The sequence below is a fragment of the Elephas maximus genome, chromosome 20 (genome assembly GCF_024166365.1).
Source record: "Elephas maximus indicus isolate mEleMax1 chromosome 20, mEleMax1 primary haplotype, whole genome shotgun sequence".
Lineage (NCBI taxonomy): Eukaryota > Metazoa > Chordata > Mammalia > Proboscidea > Elephantidae > Elephas > Elephas maximus.
The window spans coordinates 66,045,910-66,064,998 of NC_064838.1; the positions used below are offsets into that span (position 1 = coordinate 66,045,910).

General features: G+C 40.4%; 1 protein-coding gene across 4 annotated transcripts in view; it reads right to left on the minus strand.

The window, feature by feature from the left end:
- FHIT (fragile histidine triad diadenosine triphosphatase) overlaps positions 1-19,089 on the minus strand; it is a 1,766,300-nt gene that overhangs the window by 1,708,832 nt on the left and 38,379 nt on the right. For all 4 annotated transcript variants that reach the window (XM_049863424.1, XM_049863427.1, XM_049863426.1 and 1 more), the window contains exon 2: positions 7,568-7,613. The gene's annotated coding sequence lies outside the window, so the exon portion shown is untranslated. The remainder of the gene's footprint in view (positions 1-7,567; positions 7,614-19,089) is intronic.

A 19,089-nucleotide genomic window follows, 5' to 3' on the forward strand; every position in this document is an offset into this window, starting at 1 on the left:
AGTACAGGGTCAGCAGAAAAGAGGAAGACCCTCAAGGAGGTGGATTGGCACAGTGGCTGCAACAATGAGCTCAAGTATAACAACGATTGTTAAGGATGGCACAGGACTGGGCAGTGTTTCGCTCTGTTGTGCATAGGGTCGCTATGAGTCGGAACCAACTCTACGGCACCTAACAACAACATGGATACCCAGGCCAAGACTTACTTTTCAAAAGGGACACAAAAGCACAGCTTTTGCCAATGCAAGGACTCCCAAAATTGAAGTAGCCATTCTAGAACTATACAGGCAAGCAAGCCTGGGAACTAAGTCAGCACACTGAAGATTGCAAAGTAATTAAAGCAAGAAACAGAGACTTTGATGACATTGTTGAACCACTGAATTAACAAACCCTGGAGCTGCCCCCCTCAGGAGGTCTCGCTCCATGAGCCAATTCATTTGCCTTATTCTGGTGGGTTTTATCTTACGGATTTCAAAACGTAAGTTGGTAGAGCAATTCACAAAATAATTGACAGTACTTAGCAATCTGTCAACAGCTTAATGCTCAAAATCCTCTCCCTGCTGCACAGTGACAACCATCAAAGGCACCCTGGTGTGTCCCTGGCTGCTTGGCACCAGGGAAAAGGGGATTGAGCATGGATTCCAGATACTCAGCACCAGGATTCTATAATGCCTTCCCATCAATCATGACTTCCATGGAGCTCAGTAGGTAGACATGGAGAGGGTGGGAAGCATTTTTTCTTTTAATCCCCTTATTGTTTAAGCCATTTTGAGTTGGCTTTTTTGGTTATTTGGAGCCAAAAGCATCTTCACTGATAGATCCATCTTTTCATAATTAGCAGCAAATTCCTGTGGCTCCCTTTGAGCAAAGACTCTGGAGAAAATGGTGCAAAGATGCATAATTCCACCCACACTCCCGAAAATCTGCAGATGATGGGTCTTCAGAGAATTTTTCCTCCAGAAAAGATGACAACTGAGATGCAGGAAAAGGATTAACCACGTGATCATCTGACACTCCCTCCATCATAAGGGTCAGAAAGCACTCATGGGTGGTGACAAAGCACTCATAGGTGGTGACAAAGCACTCATGAGTGGTAACAAAGCACTCATGGGTGGTGACAAAGCACCCATGGGTGGTGACGCATTACCCATCTCAGTGTTGAATTTGGGAAGCATAATTTATTGAGATACTTTTTTGTTCTCCTTGTTTCTCTTCTTCGTATCAAGAGCCTTGACAGAATTTGTGTTCCGTTTATCTCAGGGGCATGCCCCAAAGTAGAAGATCCCTGAAGGCAATTCTAAGCACCTCCTAATGCCAGGCTCCATCAAGTTTTTTTTTTGTTGTTGTTTTCAAAAGCCTAAATTCAGTGAAGGGAATGTGCTGTATGTCAGCAGAAAGGAACGGGGGAAGACAAGCTGGTTTGTTCTGTTTTTGTTTAGAACAGCTTTGTTTCCTTTGATCTGGAATGCTGTAAGAATTGCTGGACTTTCTTGATACTGGAGGGAGGCTGGAGGTTTTCCCTCAGTAGCCGAGGCTGCACCTTGCTCCCTGGCAGGACTCTAGGAAGGTAACCGGGCTGTTGATGGGGATGGAGAGGGAATACTACGAAAATAAGTACCGGAGTCTAGGAGCCACAGCTAAAGATCCCAACCTCCTCTGTAGAGACACAGCAGGGCCACCCAGCACTGCATGGAAACAAGGAGCCTCCCAGAGTGACAGGCTGGACTGCAGATCAGAGGTCTTTTTCCGAATGATCTGGGCTCTGCAGACCTGCAGCACTTTGCATCATAGACCCTAACTGAGTATGAACCCCAAACACCACAGCGATGGACGTTTCCAACACGTGTTCAGGAAAAAAAGGAACCCAAGCGTGCATGCAGGATTAAAATTCACACATGCAACATTCTATACACTTCCCATCAAAACGGAAACTCAAAATTTAGTTTGCTTGATACGTCATGAGAGTAACCACAACTACCCAGGCCGAGTCCCCACTGTTATTCAGTATGTTCCAGTGAGTGTGCTGCCTTATAAGGGACAACTAACTGCAAAATAGACAGTTCCACAGTTGATGAGCAGTATTCAGTATTTTCAAAATACCCAAATAAAAAACAAAAACAGACTGCTTTTACTTTAATTCTCGCTATAGAACGCTACACCCATTCATGAGAAACTCTATTTCCCACAGCCTGCTTGGAATTGATGGAGAATGACTATAAAGAAGTGCTGTATATGTATGGCACTTTAACTGGCTGAGATTCCCAAATAATACAAAAGTATTCTCAAGTCACATATGGGATCTGACGTGAAAATGCTCTTGGAGGAAAACTACCTACCTATTTCAGAGGGTGCTGGGAAGCTCCATTAACACCAGCTGAACACTTTTAGATCTTCAAATAAAAGGACTATAGAAATGCAAAGTATTATTATTATAGCTCTGAAATAATTTCACACCTAGGGATGAGAAAACCCCAGGCCAAATTTTACTGCTTCTCTCCTGCCTGATAAACAAGAAATGCCACAAGCGTTGGGGGAATGAAAATCGAACAGAACAAAGACATCAAAGTTCCTCTTTTACTTGGTCTTTGTACTCCCCTAGATATCATTTTAGGGAGCTTTCAGGGGAAAAAAAGATGAGTCCCTTAAAGGTCAGGGTTAAGTACAGGGACAATGATCTTGTTGCTTTTATACCAGATAAAGCAACAACCAGCTGAGCTGAAAAAAATGACCTTGTCCACCTATCTGGGGCATCATTCCTCCCCAAGCACTTGCCAAACATACAAATGGCCAGATAGATCACTACCTGAGTCACCCACCAGTGCAACCTCACCTATGAGGTCAAAGAGCAGCTGCTTTAACTGGCACCAGGATTTCCACTCAGCTGCTGAGAGCAGGGCAGGAGACTGCGGTTTGCTCCTGCTGATGGAGGTGGTGATGGTGATAGTGAGGATGATGATGATGATGACAGTAATCATGGTAACAATGGGCTATATAACAGTAGTTCCAAAACCTTGCCTGATCAATGGAATCCCCTGTGGGATTTTTTAAATTACAGATTTCAGGTCTCCATCTCAGACCTACTGAATTGGCAACTCAGGATAGAACCAAGGTTTTTTCTTTTGTTTTGTTCTGTTTTAATGTAGCAACTGAAGTGACCGCGTTTGAAAATGATGTCATAATTAAGAATGCAAACTTTGCTGACAGACTGGTTGGCATCTAATATTTACTAGCTGTGTGATCCTGGGCAAAATACTTAGCCTTAAGCCTCAATACCCACACTGATAAAATGGAAATAATAATGCAACCCATCTATAAGAGTGGGATGCTATCACTGCCTACCTCATAATGTACATGCCTAGAAAAGTAAACAAAATTCTTAAAAGCAAATATTATATTAATTCCAAGAAAGACAAAAAGTTATATGTCAAAGAAAGCATAACCAGCCACAGTGCGCTACGTGGCTCAGCAACGGGGAAAAAATCACATAATCAAGATAACATAAATTTTCTTTATTGATTTAAACAAAAATTGTGATTACAACTATGTTAGGAGGCCATGGGGAATGGAAGTGGTAAGACTGGGGAGAGTCAGAGAGCTATTGCTAAAACTGATACATCAGAAAAGCACAGCATTAGCATGTTATTTAGAAATGGAGAAGAAAACATCAGAAACATCAGAATTTATAGTTGCTGATTCCACAAAGGGGGTCTGGCTGGAGGCAGAAGGATGGGGCAGGTGTTGCAGGTTATCAATATTTGCTTTTTTGTGCTGTTTTATATAAACAACGTAGATACGTTGCTTTGACAAAAATGAATTTTGAAAGATAATTCATATCATGTGCAGAACAGGTACAACACTGTATTTCTTTATACGCTTGGGTTAATACAAAGTTTTTCAATTGGCCAAAAGCTTGCTTTTTTAAAAAACTGGTATAATCCCTCCAACTATCACCGAAATGTCCAGTTTTTGGAAGTGTACCATGAATTCCTACTAGGTCCCTGGCACATCATATATAAGTCCTCAAAGACACCTGTTAGACTGAATTGAGAGCATGACAGCAGAAAAAACAGAAAAAGGAAGAAGTTCCTTTGTAGAACCAAGGCCCCGACAGGAAGCAGATGGCACCTTCACCTGGGGTAACTGAGGTGAACTCCATGAAGGGCATGGGCAGGGTTGCTGCTGTGTGCCATCCGTTGATCCTGTTAGCAGCCAAGCTCTTAACCATCGTGCCACCAGGGCTCCTAGCTGGCAGAGTTAAAGGAAACCAATTCTGGATGGCCCAGTGTCCTGGGACTACCCAAAATGGGACGCCCAGACTTAAAGGGGTATAGGGGCGGAACAGTTACCAGATGGTGGAAAGAGCTATTACTTGCAGCTACAGCTGTAGATGCAGAAGTAAGACCCCCAACAGGAACTGCGGCCTTCCTTAGAGGACTACAGCCATACAGCCACTGCCAACCCATCTCAAGCTAGATCTTTGCCCAGTGCCTCCCCCTGGCTAACCCAACCAGAAGCCAGAGAGCAAGGGAGCCTGGGGAATGCTCACAGTAGAGGTAGCCTCCTGGGGCACAGAGTGGTTTCCAGGAGAAAGGAGCAGAGGCACAGACGGAGAACATCCAGCATAAGTTGTAGGCAGGTTTTCTTTTTTAAAATTTACCTCCGTTTCCTACTCAGCCTCATAAAGCAAGCCCCCGATTTTTTAATCTGTTTAATAAATAAATATGACTCAACAATAATAAAACCCTGATGTTACGTAACACTTTACAAAGCGTTTTCATATACGTTATCTTTACCCGATCCTAAAAACAGCCCTACAGCAGTAGACAGGGCAAGCATTATCCTGGCCTCACAGGTGTGCTGAGACCTTAAGAGAAGCTAGGTATCCTGTCCAGAGTCCTAGAGCCAGCGACCCACAGAGCCCAGACTAGAAAGCATGCCACCTAACGCTTCCATGAAGGCTCTTTTCGCCATACGGTGCTGTCACGCTATGTATTCATAGGAGTGCAAAACTGATAGCCCTGTGGAAAAAAATCATAAACCAGCTTTGTTCTAGGCCCTGCACTGAACACAGAAGTAGTCAACAAACGAGCCACGAGGGGAAAGACAGAAAACCTGCCCATTCCATTCTTGGGAAAGCACAAGCAATGCCAGAGACTGAAGTAATTGAGCTTTCGATCACATTTTACACATCATCGAAAAGAAGGTGTTCAGTAGCGCAAGAAAAGTGTTCAGAAAAGAAAAAAAATGTCAGGAAAAAGGAGAAAAATATTTAAAGTGTATACCTGGTTTGTTTGGGGATGCCGTGGTAAGTAGAAGGGAAGCATAGTTCCTTCAGGATCCCCATGCCGCAAAGAGCCCAGGGCCCAGAAATGGGGAGGGGTGACCTCTCTGCTCCCCTTCTCTCTTCCGACCCCACCTCCACACACATACATTCTTTGAGGGCTTACAGGAGCAGCTAAAAACGACCTCTTTTTACCAAAAAAAGGAGTACTCTGGGGTCTGGCAAATAGCCCGTTTTTGAGTAACAATTTGAGAACTCTGCAGGTTCTATAATCTACTGCAAAACGTTCAGCTACTCATAGATGATGAAAGTAAGTAATGAATGGTATTTTAATTATAAACCTCCAAATACACGTCATTCATTCCAAATCTAGCTCCCTAACACATAAGTCACTCTATCAGGTAGGCAACAAAAACCAATTGGCTAATTTAAGAAGGAAATGAATTAGAAAGATAATGGAAGCTCACAAAATCCATGGCAGGTTGGAAAATAAGGCTTGGAAACCATCGGTAGTCAAGACTGACCTGGAAGTTGGGAAATAATAACTGCTACGGTGGTCTCATAGCAGTATTCTCAGGTCAGGACACCCACCTGGGAGAAAGTAGAACCTCTTAGCTCAACATTCAAATTCCAAAGAAGGAGCAACCACTTGACTGAGCTTGCAGTCATTCAACCATCCCTTGGCTGGGGAAGGGTAGGGCCCCTGGAAGCATCCCTCTAAAGTTATAGTTGCCTAAGGGCTTCCTTTGAAAACTCCTTAAGAATCCAACTAGCAGTAGATCACTAATTTAAGACTACACTAGTTAGTAGTTAACCACACAGCCAAAGAGAGTACTTTCCCTGACGCCGCCAAAACTTCAACTTGACAACTTTTCACTCCCAGAGGTCTCACCTACCAGATTACCTGAGAGCTCCCTTTGCATTTGATTCCTAAGAACAAAGCAGAATTTACACTTCTTTGGTAACAACATGTTCATCTTCAAAACATTATCCCGAAGCTTCTAAGAAGAATATACTTCTCAAGATATCTAACTGATAAACTCAAAAGGATGCTAATGTTGACGATGGTCATGACATTGACAATAAAACCAACAAGCGCAGTAGCACAGACCTCTCCAGCACTCACTCACCAGGGGGCCAGGAACCATTTTAGGCCCTCAACACACGATAACTCATGAAATCCGCACAACAACCCCAAAACAAATATTCAAAACAGGTGTTTCCATAGCCCAAGTTTTCATTGTTCAAAAGGGGCTTTCTCTGATTTCCCTGTAAAATTCTTCTTCACTCTCAAAATAAACATTGAAAATTCAGCACCAGAAGTCAACTTGTCATAAAGTTAGGAATACCTTAAAGTATAAAGTAAACCAAAATGGCTTTTCAACTTTAACTGAAGTGGCCATGGTCATGAGTGCTGTAATAAAAACGAACCAGAAAACCCTAAAATCGTCAAAAACATAACTGATTATGAAAACAAATACAAAATTATGGCATATTTCACCCTGGCCACCAAAGGCTCTTGATGTAACTGCAGCCCTGTAATTCCCCAGAATGAATCTTTAAATTAAAATACCTCATGCAGAACAGAAATTAAACGATGAATCAAAGAACAATGCTGTACAACCAGCCTTGCTTATAAATATACCTAGCTAAAAGGAAACAATTACATTTTTCCATGTAAAAGCCAACCCCTTTGCAGTGTTTCACAGGAGGCTAAGCAGGTTCTTTTCTCATTGCTTCCAGCTTGGAAGTTCATTTCCCGTAACTCAGTTAGGGTCCACAGTAACTGGGTCAGATGAAATTAGCTACACCAAACTGGCTGGCTTTCTCCCTTTCTACAAAGTAGCTCTTCCGCGCAACAGCACGACTGACTTTCACCATACATTTCACCCAACCCAACTGAAATGCCACTCTGCATCTTATTTTAAATGCTTTATCTGGCCAGCTGGTTTAACTATTCACCAGAAGCGGTACAAATGCATTTTTTTTTCCACCTGGCATTAATCTTGGTAAACTTAGCTCCATTGGAACGTCTTAACTGCTGAGAAGAAAGCAGAAGTCAGCAAGCACACAACTGCATTTGGCGACCCTCAGCACATCATTTTATTTCCTCCTGCTCTCTGCTAACTATTGCTCAGCACTTTTGCCTATGAAAGAGGACAAGCAGGTGGTTAAGGAAGTTGTCCTGTCAGCTATATCTTTAATCCAAGTGTTTAAATCTCTGAATAAAAGAAAAATCAATGTTGTAAAGGCAATGTTTGTCAAGGCCACGTAATAAATACACTTACCTTTACAGGCTGCTCTCACTGGATTTCCCTTTGCTCAGCTTCAAAGCTACAAGGAGATAAAAACGAAAAGCACTGAGTTGTCTTGAGTAAAGCACTGAACATTTTCTCTCCGTGTCTGTAAGCGGAATTTCCACATGTCATGATACGTACCGCTAGCCACTATGTCACTGCTGGTAAAACTTGCACCCACAAAAGGCCAATCGAAGAGACAGTCATCCACTGAACGGGGTGCCCACATCTACCCAGGACTGAGTCAAGCAAACCCAGCCAAATCTATAGGCAAATCCTTCGGGGCATGAACTCCTCAACAGAATGGGAACAACTTATAAAGTGTAAAGACGAAAACCAAATTAAACTTTAGCGTGACACATTCCATCTGACAGAGCATTTCATTTTCTTATTTCTTTTACTGTCATCTGTCTTGCACATACTATTCCCTGAGACAGTTTTATCTAGGGTAGCCTACGCCACTTACATGAGTTGTCTGGTCCTCCGGATCCAAACCCTACCACTTACCCCATAAGTGTACATGTGAATGCTTACAGATACATGCCCTCTCTCTCTAGGCGGAGTGCTGCCTTCCCTCAGCAGAAACTCACAAAAGAGAGGAAGAAGCAACTTGACATTTCCAATCAAACCTTGACTTTTTAAATTCAGCTCAAGATGACCAAACATACTATGCACTGATCACATAAAAGTCAACATGACATGAGATCTGGAAAATTAGAATTCTTAAGGAATAGCAATATTTTAAGGTTTAAAAGGGCTAGTTAATCTAATCATAATCATATGGTGACTCTACAGTAAAAAAAAAAAAAATCAGAATATATCTCTTTCCTCATTCATGGCTAATTCCTAACCTTTCCTCAAGATAGAGTGGTTGGAAGTGTCCGTGATTTTCCCATGGTTCTCTCTCTCTCTCCCCATCTCTCTCTTTCCTCCTATGTCCTAAGTGCTTGTTTTAGCCCTCATTGGGCTTTTTCACTCCATATCTTCCAACTCACCAAAGAATCCATTGCCACTATTGAGTAACTGTCAAAGAACAAGGCCAGGCTTATACCATGTGATAGAAATCTTAGAATATTGACACAGAAGATAAGGCCCCTTGGTGAGAGAGCATCAAAAATTTCTCCTTCTCCCTGTGCTTTGTGGATTGCAAGAGGTCAGGATAAGCACAATTTGGGGAACAGTAGATAGAATATTATACATTATATTGCATACTGTAAAATCTAAGATATGTATGGTTCTGGCAATATGGAGATTACTTCAATCACTGTTCCACTTCAAACACAGTGATTAAAAAAGAAAAGAAAAACATAGCCAAGCTCAAAAGAAAGGGAGAAGTCCTATATGAAGAGATGATGGATGTATGTTTACCAGAATGAAAGACTTAAGTCCTCTTGAAAAACCACGCCAGGACCTCAACAAGATTAATAAAAGCAAATCCACGCTTAGACACATCAGAGTGAAGGTACAGAACACCAGAGTCTGAAAAAAAGTCTTAAAATCAACCAGAGAGAAAAAAGAGACTTCCTGCAAAAGAACTCGTCAGCAGCAGAAATAAAAGCAAAACAGTAATGGAATAACATGTTCAAAGTACTAAGGGAAAAAAGTTCAACTAAAATTCTATACCCATGCTAAACCTATCATTCAAGAGTGACAGAAGAAATAATGACATTTTTACAGAAAAAAAAGGGAATGTTTACTATTGACACAGTTTACTCTCACTGAAAGAAATACTGAAGGGTATACTTGAATAAGAAGGAACTAATTAATTCCATAAGGCAGAAGTGGGGAACAATATGCAGTGATGAACAAAGAATTAGGAAGCGCGATGATGAATCTTGTAATTTAATAAGTAATGAGCAGTTAGGAATAATTACTAAGGCCTGATTGGGTAGTGGTTGGTGGGATTGTAAAAAAAAAAACAGTAATAAACAATGTTTAGGGTTTGCAAATAGGGTGAAACTAAAGTGGTTGACAAAGATCATACAGAATAAGGGAGGGAGACTTAATGGTTTAGAAGGAAGACAGACATACTGAGTAACTTGTTAAGGGCAACCAGCATTTCTTCCTTAGGTATATAACCAAAGAGACCCTTAAACGTATGTTCACAAAGACGTGTACAAGAATGTTTATAGCAGCATTGCCTGAAGAGTGAAAAAAACTAGAAACAACTCAAACATCTATCAACAGTAAAATGAATAAATATATTTTTATAGATTCTTACAATGAAATATTATATAAAAAAAGAAAATTTTTTTATATAATTATATTATACAGCATTGAAATATTCACTAAACCAGTTACATGCATCAACATGGGTGCCTCTCAAAATTACGACATAGAACAAAAAAAGCAAGTCACAGAAGACTATATATAAAACTATTCCATTTACATGAAGTGCAAAAGACCAAAATAACTACTGCCTTCTTTTGGAATATAGTACATAGGTAGGAAAACTACACAAAAAAGCAGGGGAATGTTTTTTAGGGAATTCAGGCTAGTATTTACCTTGAATGTGGGGAAGGAGACACAATTGAGGAGAAGCATATGAAGGAGATACTGGAGAATGGTTAATACTTTATTTCCTGAACGAGGAAGATGTATCTTGGATGTTAATTTTATTATTTTCTTTAAACTATACATATACACCCTCAAAAATTATTTTGTATATATATTCTATTTCACAACTTTGAAACACTTGAGAGTAAAAACCAAATGAATAGAAACAAAATGTATAATTTCAAAACCAGTGGAGGTAACAAAAAGAAATAAAGAAATTCAATTAATTCTATGGAAGAATGAAATGGAAAAAAGAAAAAAATAAATAAAATAAAGGCAAGCACAGTGACTAGAAAACACCAAAAAATATTTGAAATAGATTCAAATACATCAGTAGTCATAGTAAATGGATTAAATGCATCTATCAAAAAAAATTTTATTGAATGCATTTTTTTTTAAACCTTGTTCTGTGATGTTTATATGTAAAAAGCACATCTAAAATACACCAATTTGAAAGTAAAGGCATGGAAAACCACACACCAAACAAACAGTAACCAAAAGAAAGCTCGTGAAAATAAGTTACTATTAGGTAAAATAGACTAAGAATGATAGAACAATAAAACCAAAACCAAACTCGTTGCTGTTGAGTCGATTCCAACACATAAGAACCCTATAAAAAACCTGTTGCCATCGAGTCGATACCAACTCATAGTGACCCTACAGGGCAGAGCAGAACTGCCCCATAGGGTTTCCAAGGAGCACCTGGTAAATCTGGACTGCCAACCTTCCGGTTAGCAGCTGTAGCTCTTAACCACGATGCCACCAGGGTTTCCATAAGGAAATCCACCAGGAACAACTGGTGGATTTGAACTACCCAGCTTTGAGTAAGCAGCCATAGCTCACCGTATCTCTTAACCACTGCACTACTGGGGCTCCAACAGGACAATAGGTATTTGTATTAGTTATCTCCCATGTCTGTCACCTCGTCGTACTGTGGTGGCTTCTGTGTTGCTGTGATGCTAGAAACCGCGCCACTGGTATCTCAGATACTGGCAGGTCAGCCATGGTAGACAGGTTTCAGCTGAGCTTCCAGACTAAGACAGACTAAGAAGGAGGACCTAGAAGTCTACTTCTGAAAAAATTAGCCAGTGAAAACCTTATGAATATCAGCGGAACACTATCCAACACAGTGCCAGAAGATGAGCACCTCAGGTAGGAAGGTATTTAAAATAAGACTGGGGTAGAGCTGCCTCCTCAAAGTAGAGTCTATGTTAATGACGTGGATGGAGTCAAGTTTTCAGGGCCTTCATTTGCTGTTGTGGCAAAACTCAAAATGAGAAGAAACAACTGCAAACATCCATTAATAATCAGAACCTAGAATGTCCAAAGTATGAATCTAGGAAAATTGGAAATCATCAAAAATGAAATGGAATGCATAAACATCAATATCCTAGGCATTAGTGACCTGAAATGGACTGGTGTTGACCATTCTGAATCAGACAATCATATGGTCTACTTAGCCGGGAATGACAAAGTGAAGAGGAATGGTGTTGCATTCATCGTCAAAAAGAACATTTCAAGATCTATCCTGAAGTACAACACTGCCAGTGATAGGCTAATATTCAAATGCCTACAAGGAAGACTAGTTAATACGACTATTATTCAAAAGTACACACCAGCCACTAACGCCAATGATGAGGAAATTGAAGATTTCTACCAACTTATGCAGTCTGAAATTGATCAAACATGCAATCAAGATGCATTGATAATTACTGGTACTTGAAATGAGGAAGTTGGAAACAAAGAAGAAGGACTGGTAGTTAGAAAATGTGCCCTTGGTGACAGAAATGACACTGAAGATAGCGTGACAGAATTTTGCAAGACCAAGGACTTCTTCACTGCAAATACCTTTTTTCAACAACATAAACAGTGACTAGACACGTGGACATCGCCAGATGGTTTATACGGAAATCAAACTGACTACATCTGTGGGAAGAGACAATGAAAAAGCTCAATATCATCGGTCATAACAAGGCCAAGGACCAACTGTGGAACAGACCATCAATTGCTCATATGCAAATTCAAGCTGGATCTGAAGAAAATTAGAACAAGCCCAAAAGAGTCAAAGTACGAACTTGAGTATATTCTATCTGAATTTAGAGACCATTCTCAAGAATAGATTTGATGCATTGAACACTAATAACTGAAAACCAGACAAGTTGTAGAATGACATCAAGGATATCAGACATGAAGAAAGCAAGAGGTCACTAAAAAGACAGCAAGAAAAACCAAAATGGATGTCAGAAGAGACTCTGAAACTTGCTCCTGAACGTCGAGTAGCTAAAGCGAAAGGAAGAAGTGATGAAATAAAAGAGCTGAACAGAAGATTTCAAAGGGTGGCTTGAGAAGACAGAGTAAAGCATTATAATGAAATGTGCAAAGACCTGGGATTAAAAAACCAAAAGGGAAGAACATGCTTGGCATTTCTCAAGCAGAAAGAATTGAAGAGAAAATTCAAGACTCAAGTTGCAATATTGAAGAATTCTATGGGAAAATATTAAATGACACAGGAAGCATCAAAAGAAGATGCAAGGAATACACAGAGTCATTGTACCAAAAATAATTGGTCAAAGTTCAACCATTTCAGGAGGCAGCATATGATCAGGAACTGATGGTACTGAGGGAAGACCAAGCTGTACTGAAGGTATTGGCAAAAAACAGGACTCTCGGTATTAAAAGAATACCAGTTGAGATGTTTCAACAAGCTGATGCATTGCTGGAAGTGCTCACTTGTCAAGAAAGTTGGAAGACAGCTACTTGGCCAACTGAGTGGAAAAATTCATATTTGTGCCCATTCCAAAGAAAGGTGATTCAACAGAATGCAGAAATTATCTAACAATATCACTAATATCACATACAAGTAAAATTTTGCTGAAAATCATTCAAAAGCAGTTGCAGCAATATATCAACAGGGAACTGCCGGAAATTCAAGCTGGATTCAAATGAGGCTGTGGAAAGAGGGACATCATTGCTGATGTCAGGTGGATCTTGGCTAAATGCAGAGAATACCAGAAGGATGTTTACCTGTGTTTCATTGACTATGCAAAGGCATGTGACTGTGTGGATCATAACAAATTATGGATAACATTATGAAGAATGGGAATCCCAGAACACATAACTGGGCTCATGAGGAACCTGAACATAGACCAAGAGACTGGTTCAAACAGAACAAGGGGATACTGAGTGGTTTAAAATCAGGAAAGGTGTGCATCAGGGTTGCATCCTTTTACCAGACTTATTCAATCTGTATGTCAAGCATACAATCTGAGAAGCTGGACTATACAAAGAAGAACAGGGGGCATCAGGATTAGACGAAGACTCATTAACAACTTGTGATATGCAGATGACACAGCCTTGCTTGCTGAAACTGAAGAGAACTTGAAGTACTTATTGATGAAGATCAATGACTACAGTCTTCAGTATGGGTTATACATAAACATAAGGAAAACAAAAATCCTCACAACTGGACCAATAAGCAACATCATGATAAAGAGAGAAAAGATTTAAGTTATCAAAGATTTCATTTTATTTGGATCCATAACCAATACCCATGGAAGCAAATCTGCTGCAAAAGACCTCTTTCAAGTGTTATGAAGCAAAGATACCACTTTAAGGACTAAAGTGCTCCTGACCCAAGCCATGGTGTTTTCAATCGCCTCATATGCATGGAAAAGCTAGAGAATGAATAAAGAAAACCAAAGAAGAATTGGTGCCTTTGAAATATGTTGACAAAGAATACTGAATATTTCACGGACTGCCAGAAGAACAAATCTACCTCGGAAGAAGTATAGTCAGAATGTTTCTTAGAAGCGAGGATGGCAAGACATCATCTCACATAGTTTGGACATGTTATTAGGAGGGATCAGTCCTTGTAGAAGGACATCATACTTGGAAAAGTGGAGGGTCAGTGAAAAAGAGGAAGACCCTTGAAGAGACAGATGGACACAGTGGCTTCGACATTGGACTCATGCATAACAATTGTGAGGATGGTGCAGGACCAGGCAGTGTTCTGTTGGACATAGCGTCGCTACCTATCGACAACAATTAGTTATCTATTGCTACATAAAATATTACCTAAAACTTAGTGGCTCTTAAAAAAAAAAACAAAAAACCCACTGCCATTGAGTCTATTCCAACTCATAGTGACCCTAAAGGACAGAGCAGAATGGCCCCACAGGGTTTCCAAGGAGTGCCTGGCAGATTTGAACTACCGACCTTTTGGTCAGCAGCTGTAGCTCTTAACTACTATGCCACCAGAGTTTCCAGTGGCTTGAAACATAATAATTTATTCATCTCTCATGTGGATCAGGAATTCAGACAGGGTATTGCAGAATGGCATTTTCTGTACGCCACTACTTTGGAAACCTCAGCTGGAAAACTTGAAAGTTAGGGCTAGAATCATCTAAAGAGTCATTCCCTCACATATCTGCCAAAAGTTGTTGAGTGTCAACTGCGACCTTAGCTGGTTCTCTGAGCTGAAAGACCTTTATGTGACCTCTCCATGTTGAGTTTCTTCACAACAGGTTGGCTGGGTTCCAACAGCAAGAGTCCCAGAAGAGAGCTAAGCAGAAGCTGTATTCTTTTATGACCTAGCCTCAGACATTATATAGTACCACTTACACTGTACACCATTGGTCACAAACCCTCATCCAGATTCTGGGGAGAAAACAAAGACCCCACCTCTCAGGGGAAAAAAGCATATGGGACTGGATATATGTTGGTGCAACTACCTTTAAAAATGCAATCTGCGGCAGCATTCTTTACAAGCACACATAGAATGCCCACACAAATTAACAGTCTATTAGGCCACAAAGGTAAACTCAACAAATATAAAAAAATAGATATTAATCTTCCTTCATTCTCTGATCACAATGCAATAAAGTTGGAAATCAATTATGAAATGAAATTTTTTTAAACATATTTGAAAATTAAAATCTTTATGACAGTTTTCCTTTTTGAGTTGGAGCTAGACAAAGACGTTGAATCCTACGCATCAGGGACCATATCTGGAGTTAAAGGAGATCACCAGTTTGCTTGTGGACATACTGAATTTGAGGGGCCTGAGTGACATCTAAAAGAAGATGTCCAGATAGGTGGCTGGGTTCAGAGGGGAGGTCTGGGAGTGATGAGTTGTCTGTAAGTCGGTAGTAACCGCAGTTGTGAATGTGGATGTGATTTCCAGGACAGAGTACAGAGTAGGAAGAAAAGAGAATCTAGGACTGATCCTTGAGAAAGTTCCACATTTACAGCTGTGTTAAGGAGGATGAATCCTACACAAGACAGAAAAGAGTTTCCAAAAAGCAGGACAAAAACCTTAATTGTCACAGAAAAGGAAAGTAAGATAAGTAACTAAAAATATCCATTCAACAGGAAGGTCACTGAAGAACTCAAGAGTTATTTTGTGGACTGATGGGGAGAGAATTCAATTTGGAGTTGGTTAAGAAATAAGTGTAAAAAATTAAAATGGAGAGGACGAGTAATGACAACTCTTAGATAAGCTTGGCTGTGAAGTGGAGGAAAGAGAGTAGCAACTGGAGGATAACAAAAGACTGAAAGAGGGTTTGTGTAGTTTTTAAACAGAAAAAAAAACTGAACATGTGTCAAGATGTTGGGAAGATCCATCTGAGACAAAAGGCTGAATGTAGAAGAGTGAGAAAGGGTAACCAGTTCCGAAGGCTCCAAAAAAAGCTGGAAGGGACAAGTGGTGAGACTGGTCTTACATAGAGCTTTCGTCTCCTCACCTCGATCATATAATGCCTTGTGATAGGCATTCTTACTATTGCCTTAAATTATTACCTCCTCATGTGTGTTTTTTTTAATCACCTTAAGTACTGTCTAAGCTCTTTAAAACCTATGACTTTTGCTGTTCAAATCCACCTCACCCTGCCCATGCATCTCCAGCCCCAGATTCTATCCCAGAATCCAACAGCCATTCAATAAACACTTGTTAAATAAATGAGTACAACAAAATTCTACAATCTTTCTACACATCTTTAGTGCCTGAAAATTTGTGCTCATGTGTGTGACAAATTATTCAATGTCAGAGCAGGCCAGGACCAGATGGCTCTTGTTCCACCATCCAAAATACAAATTTCTGGACAAAAGTCAGGAATAGCCTCTCAAACTAGCCCTCTCTTTCTCATGTTTCCTTTGACCCCAAATCTAAAGACCTAGACTTCTACAAGACATGAAAACATTTTCATCTATGGCTGCAATATGTTAACACCACTTCCCAGTTTCTTTAAACCGAACTCATCCACATTTTGCTTTAGAGCAGATTTGGATATCCTTCGTATGACTGGCTGCAGGACATAAATTAGACTGAAATGAATCCAAATAAGCTCAGGCTTCAGCTGCTCTTAAAAGACAAAAACATGGAAGAAGAGCAACACATGCTAACAACATGCTGCTTTATCTTGGTGGGATTTCAGAGAATTTGTTGTTGTTGTTGCCATCAAGTCAGCACTGACTCACAGTGACCTTACATGTAGCAGAACAAAATGCTCCCCAGTCCTGTGCCATCTGCATGACCATTGGTATGTTTAAGAGTTGAAGCATTTACTGATGAAGGTCAAAGACTACAGCCTTCAGTATGGATTATGTCTGACCATGAAGAAAACAGGGTTTTGAACGAGTCTGGAACGGTTCAGTAATTGCCTACATAAATGAGGACAATGTATGTTTTGCGCAGCAATCAAAACTGCTGCCCTTAAGATTTTGACCCAAGATGGATCTTGGTTGAAAGCAGAGAATACCAGAAAGATGTTCACCTGTATTTTATTGACTGTGCAGAGGAATTCAACTGTGTGGATCATAACAAATTATAGATAACATTTCGAAGAATGGGAATTCTAAAACACTTAATTGTGCTCATGAAGAACCCATACATAGATCAAGTGGCAGCTGTTCAAACAGAACAGGGGACAATGCATGGTTTACAGTCAGGAAATGTGTGCATCAGGGCTGTATCCTTTCACCATACTTATTCAATCTGTATGCTAAGTAATCCGAGAAGCTGGACTATACAAAGAACATGGCATCAGGAAGACTTACTAATAACCTGTGATATGCAGATGACATAACCTTGCTTGCTGAAAGAGAAGAGGACTTGAAGCACTTACTGATGAAGATCAAAGACCGCAGCCTTCAGTATGGATTATACCTTAACATAAAGAAAACAAAAATCCTCACAACTGAACCAATAAGCAACATCGTGATAAACAGAGAAAAGATTTAAGTTGTCAAAGATTTCATTTTACTTGAATCCACAATCAATACCCATGGAAGCAGTGGTCAAGAAATCAAACAACGCATTGCATTGGGCAAATCTGCTACAAAAGACCTCTTTTAAGTGTTAAAAAAGCAAAGGTATCACTTTAAGGACTAAGGTCTGCTTGACTCAAGCCAAGGTGTTTTGAATTGTCTCATATGCATGCAAAAGCTGGGCAATGAATAAGGAAGACCAAAGAAGAACTGATGTCTTTGAATTATGATGTTGGCAAAGAATATTGAATATTCCATGGACTGCCAGAAGAACGAACAAACCTGTCTTAGAAGAAATACAGCCAGAATGTTCCTTAGAAATGAGGATGGGGAGACTTCTTCTCCTGTACTTTGGACATGTTATTAGGAGGGATCAGTCCCTGGAGAAGGACATCATGCTTGGTAAAGTAGATGGTTGGTGCAAAAGAGGAAGACCCTCAACAAGATGGACTGACACAGTGGCTTCAAAAACGGGCTCAAGCAGTTGTGAGGATGGCACAAGTCCAGGCAGTATTTCATTCTATTGTGCACAGGGTTGCTAAGAGTTGGAACCAACTCAATGGCACCTAACAACAACATGAAGCAAACAGTGGTGTCCCACTCTAAAATGGTGGCTGACTGCGCCCCTCTGAATATGTGTCGGACTCCAAAGCCCTGCCAATAATCTAATCTCCAGCATCAGGCTCCTGAAACTTTCAGGATCCATTCGAGAGATTGGAGTTTTGGCAGGACTGTGTAGAGCCACACACATTCGTGGCAGCAAGGTCGGCTGCCATCTTTGAATGGAGTACCACTGTTTGTCTCCTACTTGGGTCAAAATCCAAAGGGCAGCAGATTTGATTGCTGTGCAGTGTACACATCACGCTCCTTTATGTTGGCAATTACTGAGTCATTCTGAAGCAGTTCAAAACCCTGGAAGAAAATTAAAATCCTCACCATTGGACCAATACACAACATCATGATAAATGGAGTAAAAATTGAAGTCGTCAACAATTTCATTCAACTTGGATCAACAATCAACGTCCATGGAAGCGTCAGTCACGAATCAAACAATGTATTGCATTGGGCAAACCTGCTGCAAAAAATTAAAAAAAAAAAAACCCTTGAAAGTAATTTAGAGGACAGTCTCCTAGAAAATTTTTATCGCCCCCAGGCCCTTCGATTTAACCCTCAGCCCCTTTAAAAATACTGGTCTGAGTTCAACAGCTTTCCCAAGCATAGAAGACTGCTTCGATTGTGATTCATCTTCTCCCAACTGAAGCCTGGCTCTAGGAACCATACACCTGCACCTGCCTTAGGGCAACACTTGACAGAGCTGAGGGATTTTCCTCCATTGTTGCATTAAGCGGCCCTCACCTGACCTGACTGCCATGTCAAGGGATTGGCTATCGACCTTTAAGACTTTAACAATTATCTACGTACCTATGAAAAAGGTCTGTTCACTCAAGTACGAGAATGAAGATACTGAATAAATTCAGCTCTCCTTTTCGCTTTTATGCTACCTTCAGTGAGCTGTTACTGCAGACAAATTATTGCAACACACTTTCAAATGATAGCCAATTTTCAACTAAGAGAAGACTCTTAAACCTTTTTCTAAAACCTTTTTCTACATACTGGTGAAAACCAGGCAGCTGGAAAACACAGTCCCAGATAAAATACCTGATGATAAATGAAGGCTTTAAACACATGGAATT